This window comes from Eufriesea mexicana, unplaced genomic scaffold, assembly GCF_001483705.2.
Source record: "Eufriesea mexicana isolate 0111107269 unplaced genomic scaffold, ASM148370v2 scaffold2917, whole genome shotgun sequence".
NCBI lineage: Eukaryota > Metazoa > Arthropoda > Insecta > Hymenoptera > Apidae > Eufriesea > Eufriesea mexicana.
The window spans coordinates 276,834-289,705 of NW_016910954.1; the positions used below are offsets into that span (position 1 = coordinate 276,834).

Here is a 12,872-nt window from a genome sequence, read left to right on the forward strand (position 1 = left end):
TAAATATATATATATATATATATTGATGTAAAAATAAATTATGCATGTAAGGAAGAATGAGTGGATCGAGTATGTGTGTAATGAATGAAGTATGATACAAATTGTGTATATTTACGTAATGTATGAAAGAAAAGAGAACAAATGAGAGAATAGTTGGATAAGTCAGTTGCAATTCAGAATTCACTGAGAATAAACGTGTATACGAGTATCATGAGAAAGAGTAAATACAATTAGATATATTTCATCGATCATTTTTACCCTGTGCTATAATATTGTTCGATAAATATTTAATATATTTGTTTAAATATAATATTCACGACTGACAAATGCAATTTGTTTGTTCCGTCGCTTTCTGAGAGTGTAGCTTAACGTTAAATCAACCGGGGCCCGAGTAGTCTTTTGAAAATTTTTAATTAAAAGTTTCGCGTTCAAGAGTGTTGCTTTGCACACTTGTCTTTGCGATTTTTTAACATATTTTTTCGTGTTACATTTTTGTGAAAGTATAACCTAACTAATAGGTTTAGAATTGAGCAGTATGTAAGATCTTAAATTAAATCCTAGTTCAATATTATTTGTATAGCTAGTGGTGAATGTGGTAATGAGGGTAGTAAAAGGTTAGGAAAATTTGTAAGTCCCTTTTTCCTGATCGCAGGGGTCGAAAATAAAGTTAAATTTTATCGCATTAATTTATTATATTTACTTCGATGTATAATTTTTCATAATTAAATCGTAGTGCATGCTTACTTCTGCACAAAATGGCCAACTACCCTATATTTCCTAGTCCTACGTATTATATAGTACCTTCAAATTCCCTAAATTCCTTCACTGATCCGTCAATTCCTCTCTTTCATTCTCCTCTACACGAAACGGGCCTAGTGTCCCATACTACCTATTTTTACGTATTATACAGTACCTTCAAACTTCCTAAATTCCTTCATTTATCCGTCAATTCCTTATTTTTCATTCTCCTCTACACGAAACGGGCCTACTGCCCCATAGTACCTACTTCTACGTATTATACAGTACCTTCAAATTTCTTAAATTTCGTCATTGATTCGTCAATTCCTCTCCATTTTGCATTAACCTATACATGAAACTGGCTAACTACACCGCTTTCGAACTACCCTATATACTTCCTTCTTTCCTACTTCTACGCGTTATACAATACTTTCAAATTTCCCTTAAAACAAGGAAATACTTTCACAATCCCTCATTAATCCGTCAATTTCTCTTCGTCTTTCATTCACCTATACACGAAACTGGCCAACTACCCTATATATTTTCTTCCTTCTTCTACGTGTTACACAATACTTTCAAATTCCCCTTGAAACAAGGCAATACTTCCAAAATCTCTCACTAATCCGTCAATTTCTCTTCGTCTTTGACTCACCTATACACGAAACTGGCCAACTACCCTATATATTTTCTTCCTTCTTCTACGTGTTACACAATACTTTCAAATTCCCCTTGAAACAAGGCAATACTTCCAAAATCTCTCACTAATCCGTCAATTTCTCTTCGTCTTTGACTCACCTATACACGTAACTGGACAACTATCCATTTTCGAACTACCCTATATATTTCCTTCTTTCCTACTTCTACGCCTTATACAATACTTTCAAATTCGGCTTAAAAGAAGGAAACACTTTCAAAATCCTTCATCAATCCGTCAATTTCTCTTCGTCTTTCTTCACCTATACGCGAAACTGACCAACTACCACCCCTTTTCGAACTACCCTATATATTTTCTTCCTACTTCTACGTGTTACACAATACTTTCAAATTCCCCTTAAAACAAGGCAATACTTCCAAAATCCCTCATTAATCCGTGAATTTCTCTTCGTCTTCGACTCACCTCTGAACGAAACTTCGGGACAGCAGAGGCAGAAATCGGTGCGCGCACCTGTCCGCCATCGCGGAGGCGATCACGGCCGCATGGCTGGCGATTAAGATTCGCGGATCGTGCCGACGTCCTTAAACGCGCTCGGGGCCCGAAGCGCGTGCCGACACATCGGTCGTTGTACGGACACACTTAATAATACGTGTCGTCGATCGCGGGACGCGACGCGAGGCGGGCGGAGGCCGAAGCCGGACATAGGAGCAGAGCCTATGCGAGCTCGGCCTGTGTTCGTACAACCAGCGACTGCTGCTACCCACTCGCCGCTTGTTTCTTATTGTTTACCCTATATGTCCCCGGAAGCAGGGCCAATCCGCCGGAAAGACGAGACCGTTAACCCGCACGATCCCGAGACCTCGCGGCCGTGCATGCCAACTCTGCATTATTGGCTTTTTGTATGCTTATGTTAAGCGGTAGGCGAAGCACACACGCTCTGGCATAATGCTCCCGGACACTTGCTACCTCGCTGATTTTTACTCAGCTTTCGACTTATCTGCTCGCTCCTATGCCACAAAAACGACAGATTTATGCAAATTTTCTTAAACTAGCCGATTTAAATCAAAACTGTGTCCAAATCTCGAAAGTATCATATACAATCTGTCAACGCTTACTAACTGTTAAAATTACCCTAATCGGTAGGCCCAGAAATAGGAAAAATTTTACAAAAATGTAACACGAATATTGAAAAACTAATTACACCTATATTAAAAGTAAAATGAAATGTAAATTCAAAATAAAACTTCCTTTTCTTCAGACACTCCGCTCCAAGAATGTGTCAAAGTCTCTTGTAAGTCATAGACCAAAGTGACAAACAGGAACGTGAAATTTTTAATTCACAATTTAAACGGATCATGTGAGCCTTAGTTAATTTAGCGTTAAACAAATGAAGCTGATGGAAAAGTGGATAATTTAAAGAATATCGATGATAATGGCGAACGAAGTTTGTCACGATGGAGGACATGTAGCCTATCAAACAGGTCTAATTAAAATGATATAATAAGGTCATGTTCGAAGGAATGGAATATAAGATCATAAGCAAGTTAGGGGACAATGTAGTCTATCGGATACGGTCGAGAAAATCTTTCATTTTAATAAGTGGCTGAGATTAGCAATCACGTGTCGCCTGTCATAAATAGTCAGTCGAATTAACAAATGTGTCAGTTGTCACGCATTGTCAGTCACTATCTGTACACTATATGCTAACGAAGCTGGAGTAGAAGATATTCTTCGAGATCCAAAGTTTAACTCACGCTAAAACCATGACACCGGTGTATTTACGTGGTACACATGGTGTTTGTAAACCAGTTCGTGGGAAAAGCGGGAACAGAATTTATGAGACTCCTACGGTATTTGAAACCACAGCGTCACCCGTGATAATTGACATTTAAAAATTTTCATGCAAGTGTATGTTGCGAGAGGAACGAAACCCAGAACTCGTTTTCCATCATTTTGCAGGGAATATTTTTTCCAAACGTGCTGCAAAGGAAGCCAGCGATTGCTTCTTTTACGTGTCTCAAATTTCCGTTTCAAAGCACGTAAGCGTTTGCCATATCGCTTCCACCAATCTGTGTCTATTACTCAAGAAATCAGCCATCGTCGTGGAATCGTGACGAAATAGAAGAACAAGACTCCGCGAGCAAGAACCTCATGCAACCAGCTAACGATGTAAATTAACACTAGAACCGTCGACCTGCGAAGCGTGCACGGACGATTACAATTCAAATGACACGGAGAAAATGAATCACGATCTCGATAAATGCCACCGACAATTTCCTCAAAGACACCTGTAAATACTACGCAACATCGAAGTGGAAAAATAAATCGGTTATTTTCGCAAATAAATTCTCGAAGTTTTCGCTATATTTCTGTTTTAGAATTTTAATAGACGCGAAATACTATATTGTTACTATAGTATTAAAAGATGCGGAATAATGTAAGTCCCAAGGCCCAATGTATTTATAAACAATCCGCAATGCTATTTAATTATCTTCCATGATTCCTTTCCACTGTACCCATACTCTAGTATCTAAGCAAGATATTTAATTAATAATCCAAGAATTAACGATTTTCCTATAAGTCCCAAGGCCCAATCTATTTATAGGCGTCGAACAATACTATTTAATTATTTTTCATGATTCCTATCCAATGCCTCCATACTCTAATACTTAAGAAAAATATTTAATTAATAATCCAAAAATGTACGATTTTCCTATAAGTCCCAAAACCCAATATATTCACATTCAACGCGCAATACTATTTAATTATTTTCCATGACTCCTATCCACTGTCCCCATACTCTAATACCTAAGAAATATGATCAATAATCCAAAAATATACCATTTTCCTATAATGGTCCCAGGGCCCAATGTCTTCATAGACTACGCGCAATACTATTTAATTATCTCTCATGATTCTTTTCCACTGTATCTATACTCTAAAATACCTAATCAAAATATTTAATTAATAATCCAAAAATATGCGATTTTCCTATAAGTCCCAAGGCCCAATCTATTCATAGACGACGCGCAATACTATTTATTTATCTCTCATGATTTCTTTGCACTGTTCCCATACTCTAATACCTAATCAAAATAGTTAATTAATAATCCAAAAATATAAAATTTTCCTATAAGTCCCAGGGCCCAATATATTCATAGACGTCACACACTCGGTAGTAAAAGGTTTAATCCCAACTCCACTACAGTCCGATTAAATAAATTACCGTTTACACAAGAACCACGGATAAACACGTTGCCATGGGCCCAAACGAGCCACGCAAAGACGAGCATTCTTCCTCCGGTACACAGGGTACCGATAAAAGCTTCGCGTTACGCAAGCCACTGCAACTCGAACAATATCGATATATAATTGTCGCATGACTGTATCAACGTCATCGAATTGCAAACTTCTGCACGTACATGGGTAAAAGAAGCGACCATCGTCGTCAACCCCCTATGACTACGTTAAAAAGCTCGCGAGTCACGCAAAGTAGCCCCCCTCTGTGTCTTTCCTTTTGTTATTCGTTCGAAGAAGGCGAGTCTTCGATAACGTATCTTCGACTCGACTACTACGACGAATAGACTCGGTTAACTGGAATAAAGATTACCGCGGAGAAAAGAAAAATAGCGACACGGTGGGTCTAATAACGGGCACCCGGTGGCCATCGCGACGCAAATTCCACCGATCCACGATTATACGTGGAAGTGGAAGATTAGCGCATCTTGCCCGAGTGGAAATTAATTACAACGCGGGCAGAAATTACACTCGGTTAATCGTGTTTACCGGTTCTTCGATACGCGAAATTGGCCGTTGTCGTGACGGCGTTGCGAGCGTGAAAGAAAATTGATTTTGGTAATATCGTGTTAAACTTGAATTCGATTACCCCGGGGGCAGCCGAGCACCGTGTGTCGGGGTAATCAAATCGCTGCTCGCTATCTTCGCCTATCGATACGTCGTTTGCATTAATCAACGTTTCGACTCCTCGGGCATGTGTTCTCGCTGGGAAAGAAAAAAGGAAAAGAATCGAACGGAGAAGAAGCGGTTCGTATCGGTTAATACAGCTTATCTTGACAAATGGAATTACGCTCGCGAGAAATTGAGACAAATCGTGTAACACGCCGTATCAATCAATTCCGCGGGAAATTTAAACACGGGTATTACCCGACGTGTCAACGGTAATCGACTCGTTATATCTTCCCACGATTCTCTCGATTATTCTCTCCACTGTTCTCTCTCTTCCTGTCAACTCGAAGAGTAAGGAGAAATAGACAAATTTTGCAATCAACGATTAATTAACCCTTAACCCTTTGCAATACTTTGTCGAGAGTGATTCGACGTCAATTTTTATCACATCTATGAATTGACGATTTTTGATTCTTTATTTATTGAACAAGAAGACAGAAAATAAGTAACTACTTGAATTATTTAAATTGTAAAATACAATTAAAGTACAATTTTAATTACAATACAATGTTTGAATTTATATTTGATATAATCAGTAAATAAAATTCTAAGGGGAACTATCTTGTGAAGTAAATTTCAAATAAAATATTGTATTTCAAATAGTAGGGAGTTATTGGCAACAATAAAATTGAAAAATAATTCGGAGTGCAAAGGGTTAAATCCTAGAAGGGTTGAATTCTCTGTTTTCGCATTTGGAAATACATAACTGAGTTTTCATTTAGGCTAGTGTCACCAATTTTTTGGGACCTTCCAAGGACCATTCGGTGCATGGTATCGCGACAAAATGGCAGCATACCCTGTAATTTTCAATGGCCCCTACGGGGAGATGAAGCGTAGGTTAAGAAAAGCATAAAACCGTGGTCCTTAACGACCAAAACAGAGTCCTTAGAAATCAATTGTGATCAGCACAAGTATTTGCGTGTTTTCATATCGTTATCTTGGTGTTCTTTTCCTAAGTTAAATCAGTTTACGAGTTTTGAGTTCGTGTTATCGTGTTCTTGTTCTTTCGTCAATTTTCGGTCTCTCAAAACCAGCTTCCGCTATCCTACAGATAGTGACAGTAACAGATAGTATAGTACTAACCTCTCCTTGTAAAATCAAATTTAATTTACAATCGGACGATCTTTGTTCCCTAAGATATACCGCTCTAAAGTTACTCGAGGAATACAGAAAATCATAGAGCGTGTTATCATTTTGTCACGTTATACTTATCATTATAACCACACATGTGACTTTACTGACACATATTCCTGACTAAAGAGTTAAAAATTACCACAGTAATAAAAGTGATATCACCAACAGAGAAATATAATAGTCAAAGATAGGGTTGACAGAGAGGAGAGTAATAGTAACAGATAGTATGATACTAACCCCCCATTGTAAAATCAAATTTAATCCTTTGCACTCGAGAGGTGCAATTTAAAATTACCTAACGATGCGTGGAATGTCGAAGAAAAATAATTCTACGTCTTAATTTGCATATGACTTCATTTACCATTTTAAAAATATCGTCGACTTTAAAGTCTTCGAATTACTCTTTCTCTGTAACGAAAAAGTCGTCGAGTGCAAAGGGTTAATTTACAATCGGACGATCTTTGTTCCCTAAGATACACGGCTCTAAAGTTACTCGGGGAACACTGAAAATCATAGGGCGTGCTATCATTTTATCCCATTACACCTATCACTACCACCACACGTGTTATTCCACTGACACATATTCCTGACTAAAGAGTTAAAAATTAGCACAGTAATAAAAGTGTTATCACGAAGAGAGAAATATAATAGTCAAAGATAGGGTTGACAGAGAGGAGAGTAATAGTAACAGATAGTATAATACTAACCTCCCCTTGTAAAATCAAATTTAATCCTTTGCACTCGAGAGGTGCAATTTAAAATTACCTAACGATGCGTGGAATGTCGAAGAAAAATAATTCTACGTCTTAATTTGCATATGACTTCTCATTTACCATTTTAAAAATATCCTCGACTCTATGACAGAAAAGTCTTCGAATTACTATTTCTCTGTAACGAAAAAGTCGTCGAGTGCAAAGGGTTAATTTACAATCGGACGATCTTTGTTCCCTAAGATACACGGCTCTAAAGTTACTCGGGGAACACTGAAAATCATAGGGCGTGCTATCATTTTATCCCATTATACCTATCACTACCACCACACGTGTTATTCCACTGACACATATTCCTGACTAAAGAGTTAAAAATTAGCACAGTAATAAAAGTGTTATCACGAAGAGAGAAATATAATAGTCAAAGATAGGGTTGACAGAGAGGAGAGTAATAGTAACAGATAGTATAATACTAACCTCCCCTTGTAAAATCAAATTTAATCCTTTGCACTCGAGAGGTGCAATTTAAAATTACCTAACGATGCGTGGAATGTCGAAGAAAAATAATTCTACGTCTTAATTTGCATATGACTTCTCATTTACCATTTTAAAAATATCCTCGACTCTATGACAGAAAAGTCTTCGAATTACTATTTCTCTGTAACGAAAAAGTCGTCGAGTGCAAAGGGTTAATTTACAATCGGACGATCTTTGTTCCCTAAAATACACGGCTCTAAAGTTACTCGGGGAACACTGAAAATCATAGGGCGTGCTATCATTTTATCCCATTATACCTATCACTACCACCACACGTGTTATTCCACTGACACATATTCCTGACTAAAGAGTTAAAAATTAGCACAGTAATAAAAGTGTTATCACGAAGAGAGAAATATAATAGTGAAAGATAGGGTTGGTAGAGAGGAGAGAGTCGCACGTGGAGGAATAGGCGCAGACAGCGGATCTCGCGGTGGTCAGGTGCGCATCCCCGGATCTTCCGGTAATTGTTAGCGCGCGGAGGAGTCGCGGTTCCGGTGTGGACCGGCGGTAGGTCTCCGTAAAGGAAGACCCGGTGCGCGAAGCGACTAGACCGAATGGATGCTAAGCAAGCTGTAGTACCCGATCGCTTCCTTGCATACGAAGCAGTCTCCGGCGGAAGTGCGTCACGCGGCAGTATAGATTCCACGAGGTGACACCGGCACGGAGACGTCGTTGACTCGTCACACCGGGTCGCCGAGTACGTGACCGCGGGTCGCGTTTCTCCGGACCAGATAGCGGCGCGACGAAAACCGAGAATTCGATCGAAATCGCTGATACAGGTACACCGGATGCTCCGTCGCTCGTTATCGCGCCTTCGTCGAATGGGAAAATGGGAAAAGAGGGAAATGCTAGGACCCCTATGCTTCGACCCTGATACGCTTTTGGGAGAACGGTGCCCTGATAAGCCAAGCTGATACGCGATTAATTTTACGAGAGTATTTTTCAGCGAAATACTTCTTTATTTTCACTCCCGTTATCTCCTAACGTATCGACATACTCGTCTCACGTCCCGTAACCCGCAGATGCATCATTCGGATTTTCGACTCCAGTCATTCAGATTTTTGTATATCTAGCTTGAAACGAGCTTGTAATTTATTTTCGAAATGAGAAACATACACGCGTTTTATATCGCTTCGACGAGTAAGTAAATATAAATTGAAGTGGGAGAATTGAGCATACGCGAAATGATCGAGAAATGATCATTTATCTTGGAAGAACCAACTAATTTCGAATCTTCCAAAAAATTGAATCGAATCTTAAACGGAACGAAAAAATCCAAATTGCACGGAATATACATTATTACATCATGTAACTGATGTTTTAACTCTGTGCACTCGACGAGCTTCTGACTAAAGAAGAGTAGGGGTTGAAAGATTTTCTGCTATACAAATGAGGATATTTTTTTGAGCAGTAAATAAGGAATCGTATAATAATTAACACGTAGAATTATTTGATTTCGATACCTTTCATATCGTTACATTATCTTAACACTAGAACTACCAATCCAGTCAAAATGACTGGTCCCAGAATTTTCATTTTTGCAATCATCGAACACGTACACCTGCTTTAAGAATAAAATTCGTATCAACTCGTATTAAGAAAGAACTGTAATAAATATATTCACTCGTATTCATCGTACCGCTGAAATTACTATAATCTGTGCACGTTATAGTTAGGTACCCATTAAAGATCGGTAGTTCTAGTGTTAAGGCTGTCACAAACAACGAAAGCTTCCTTTTCGTCTAATTACACAATCCTAAAACTCTCTTTCTGCTTTTGCATGTCTTTATCGTCCTCAATAAATACTTAAATGTATCATATACGAAGGATAATAATCTCGTTGGAACCTGTATAAAATTTGTGGAAATTATAAAGTAGGGAACTAGTATTAATTTCGTTTATTTAGATATTTCTCGAGAAAAATTGGAAGAATAATTCAACGATGTAGATAGACGATAATTACGTTACATTGATTGGAGATACGGGTTACGGTGGCGCTAGTGAGTTCCGCGAAAGTAGTCTTAACACTAGAACTACCAACCCAGTCAAAATGATTGGTCCCAAAATTTTCCTTTCTGCAATCACCGAACACGTACACCTGCTTTAAGAATAAAATTGGTATCAACTCGTATTAAGAAAGAACTGTAATAAATATATTCACTCGTATTCATCGTACCGCTGAAATTATCATAATCTGTGCACGGTATAATTTGGTACCCATTAAAGATCGGCAGTTCTAGTGTTAATCTTGACATATTAATTAACATCGATCTTCGAAATTTTTAGCAAATGGCGACTGAAGGCGCCTCTCGAGTGTAAAGGGTTAAATGAAACACGTCTTCCTTTCACCGAAACATTGCCACTTTTAGCACTGCCGATCGAAAGAAAAATTAAAAATAAAATATTAAACCATATTAATATAAATTACGGTTCAATTTTTCGAGATGGTTTAACCCTCTGCACTCGAGAGGCGACCCTCAGTCGCCATTTAATCAGATTCTAAAGATGGATGTTAATTAATATATCAAATTTACAATTACCCAACTATGCATGGAATATTAAAGTAAAATAATTCTACGATTTCTCATTTACCGTTTTAGAAATATCGTCGACTTTAAAGTCTTCGAATTACTATTTTCCTGTAACCAAAAAATTGCTGAATGCAAAGAATTAGAATATCTCCCAAGCAGATAAACATCTCACAAGAAGCTAAGTAAAAGATGAGAAAGTCTTCAACCCCCCGAACTCCAAACCAAGAATTAACACGATAAGTACCCCGCTCGTTTTGCTTGCCGTTTCGTTCAGGCCCAGACTGGGCCGTCAAGTGGGCCTTCAGGTGAAATGTTCACAAAACTCCGAGATACTGTACCAATTGTTATAACAGGAATTCAAACGTTATCTTTCTCAAAGATGGCGAAGAATTTAACACTAAAAGTTAGTACCTTTTGGTCCTAATCTGGGCCAATTCCTGAGGACCATTATTTTCTTTCTATCTACTCTTGTAGTGTACTTAATACTTTGCAAATAAATAAATTATATTCTCAGCTTGATTAATATTTTTTCAATAATAATCATTGCAGAAAATTAAATTAAATATAACAAGTATCTTTTATTATAGATAAAGGGGCCCGAACTTGAAGTCTAGCACCGGTCCCTGGAGACCAACGTGGCACTATAAATTTTTTATATAAAATTTTAAAATAAAAATAAATTATATATAAATTAACGTGTTAAGCTCCCGAGAGTTAACACGTTTGAAAAATTCCCGCCAATTTATTCCTCGGTATTAACCCTTTGCACTCGAGAGACGATTCTTAGTCGCCATTTAATCGGAATCTAAAGATCGTTGTTAATTAATATCTCCAATTTAAATATTGGAGGTAATATCGAGGCAAAATAATTCTGTCTTACAATTAATGTGCACTTCTTATTTACCGTTTTGAAAATATCGTCCACTTTATGGCAAACAGTCTTCGAATTACTATGTTCCTGTAACGAAAAGATGGCCGATTTCAAGGGGTTAATTCAATTTATTAATCTCATAGAAATTGACCTTCTCAGAAATTTTCCCTCTGAGAACCACTGTGTCTCTTGGTCATCCACGCTGTCAATTATACGACGTGCTTCCAAACTATCCAAAACCTTCGATTCAAACGGAACCACCCTTGGAGGGGCACCCTTGGAGAAGCCATCGAGCGATCCATTGGATGCCGAAGCGGCGCTTTTCAGCGCCGATTTCTCGTTTCCCCGTTTTCCCGTTGTTTACAATCATCGATCCCATTAGCGAGTCGTAAAAGCGAGCTTAACAAATCGGTCGGAAGCGTCACGGTCTGGTGTCCCTACGCGCGTTCCATGGCGGGGACACGGCGATAACGGGGCGATAGCGGGGTAGCAGGGAAGATAGACAGAGGCGGTAGGAGAAGTTTGGAAAAATTGAAAAAGCGAACGGAGAAGGCCGGAAACGTAGATAGGGCCTTATTAATCATCGAGAGCCGGTTGGCAGGGACCACCTCGCTGCTCGGACGTGTCGCAGCACTCCGAATGTACGTAATCACGGCCGGCGCCGATAATACGATTCCGATTTATCAGACGGGCGAGACCTTTCACCGGTCGCATCGTGACACGCGTTGACCGATTCCAGCGCGAAGCGCGAGAATAAAAACGCCCAAGGCGACAGTCCCGGGTCAACGGAGCGCTAATTTATTGGAATGTTTATGTGTTTCTCCGGCGCGCGTTATCAGGCGGACGCGCGAGTGCGCGCCGAGCAGCACCACGACCAAACGCGGCTCGCGTGAACGCACGTCAGGGTGAAGGGGTCTCTCTCTCTCCCTCTCTCTCACCACATTGTTGAGATTTCGTGCGAGAAAACAGGAGCGCGTTGGAGATTCGCCGCTCGTTTCAGAGACAATTATAATCGAGATAATTTCGAAATGGCTGAAAAACTTTCCGCGCGAGGGCTTCGAGGAGCTTCGTTGCATGCCACTTGAACGACTAATTACTCGCACGATGGTAGAGAGAGAGAAAGAGAGAGAGTATGCACGTATTCGCGAAGTACCGTGGTCCTCGCGGTCTCGCGTTTGGAACGCGCGGTATTATCTGCTCGAGCGTGTCGCGTCGCTCCAGCGACACCGCGTTATCGTCTCGCGCGACTTTTATCGCGAGCACGCAACTCGAAATAATTACGAAGTTACCTATTCCAGGCTGCACGGCCACGCGAGAGAGCGTTCCGCGGCGGTTATAGAGCGTTTCGAGCGGATCGAGGAGGATCTATACTACGCGCGGCTATCTTTATCGCCGCGTGAAGTATACCGGTGCTTTCGACCACTTAAATACGCGGTATTTCTTCTTCGATCGGCCATAAACGTGAGCCCCTAATTGTCCAAAGCGACGCTCGCCATTTTCCGCAACTCGTCGCAACTCGTCACAGCTCGTGGCAACTCACCGCAACTCACCGCAACTCGCCGCAACTAGACGTAACTCAACGTAACTCGTCATAACTCAACGTAATTCAACGTAACTCAACGTAACTCGCCGCAATTCCGCAACTCGAATCGCAACTCGCCGCAACTCGTCGCAACTAGACGTAACTAGACGTAACTAGACGTAACTCAACGAAACTCGTCATAACT

At 39.8% G+C, this 12,872-nt stretch overlaps 1 protein-coding gene across 1 annotated transcript in view; it reads right to left on the minus strand.

Moving 5' to 3' along the window:
* mirr (iroquois-class homeodomain protein mirror) overlaps positions 1 to 12,872 on the minus strand; it is a 59,558-nt gene that overhangs the window by 10,606 nt on the left and 36,080 nt on the right. The gene's annotated exons all lie outside the window — the stretch shown is intronic.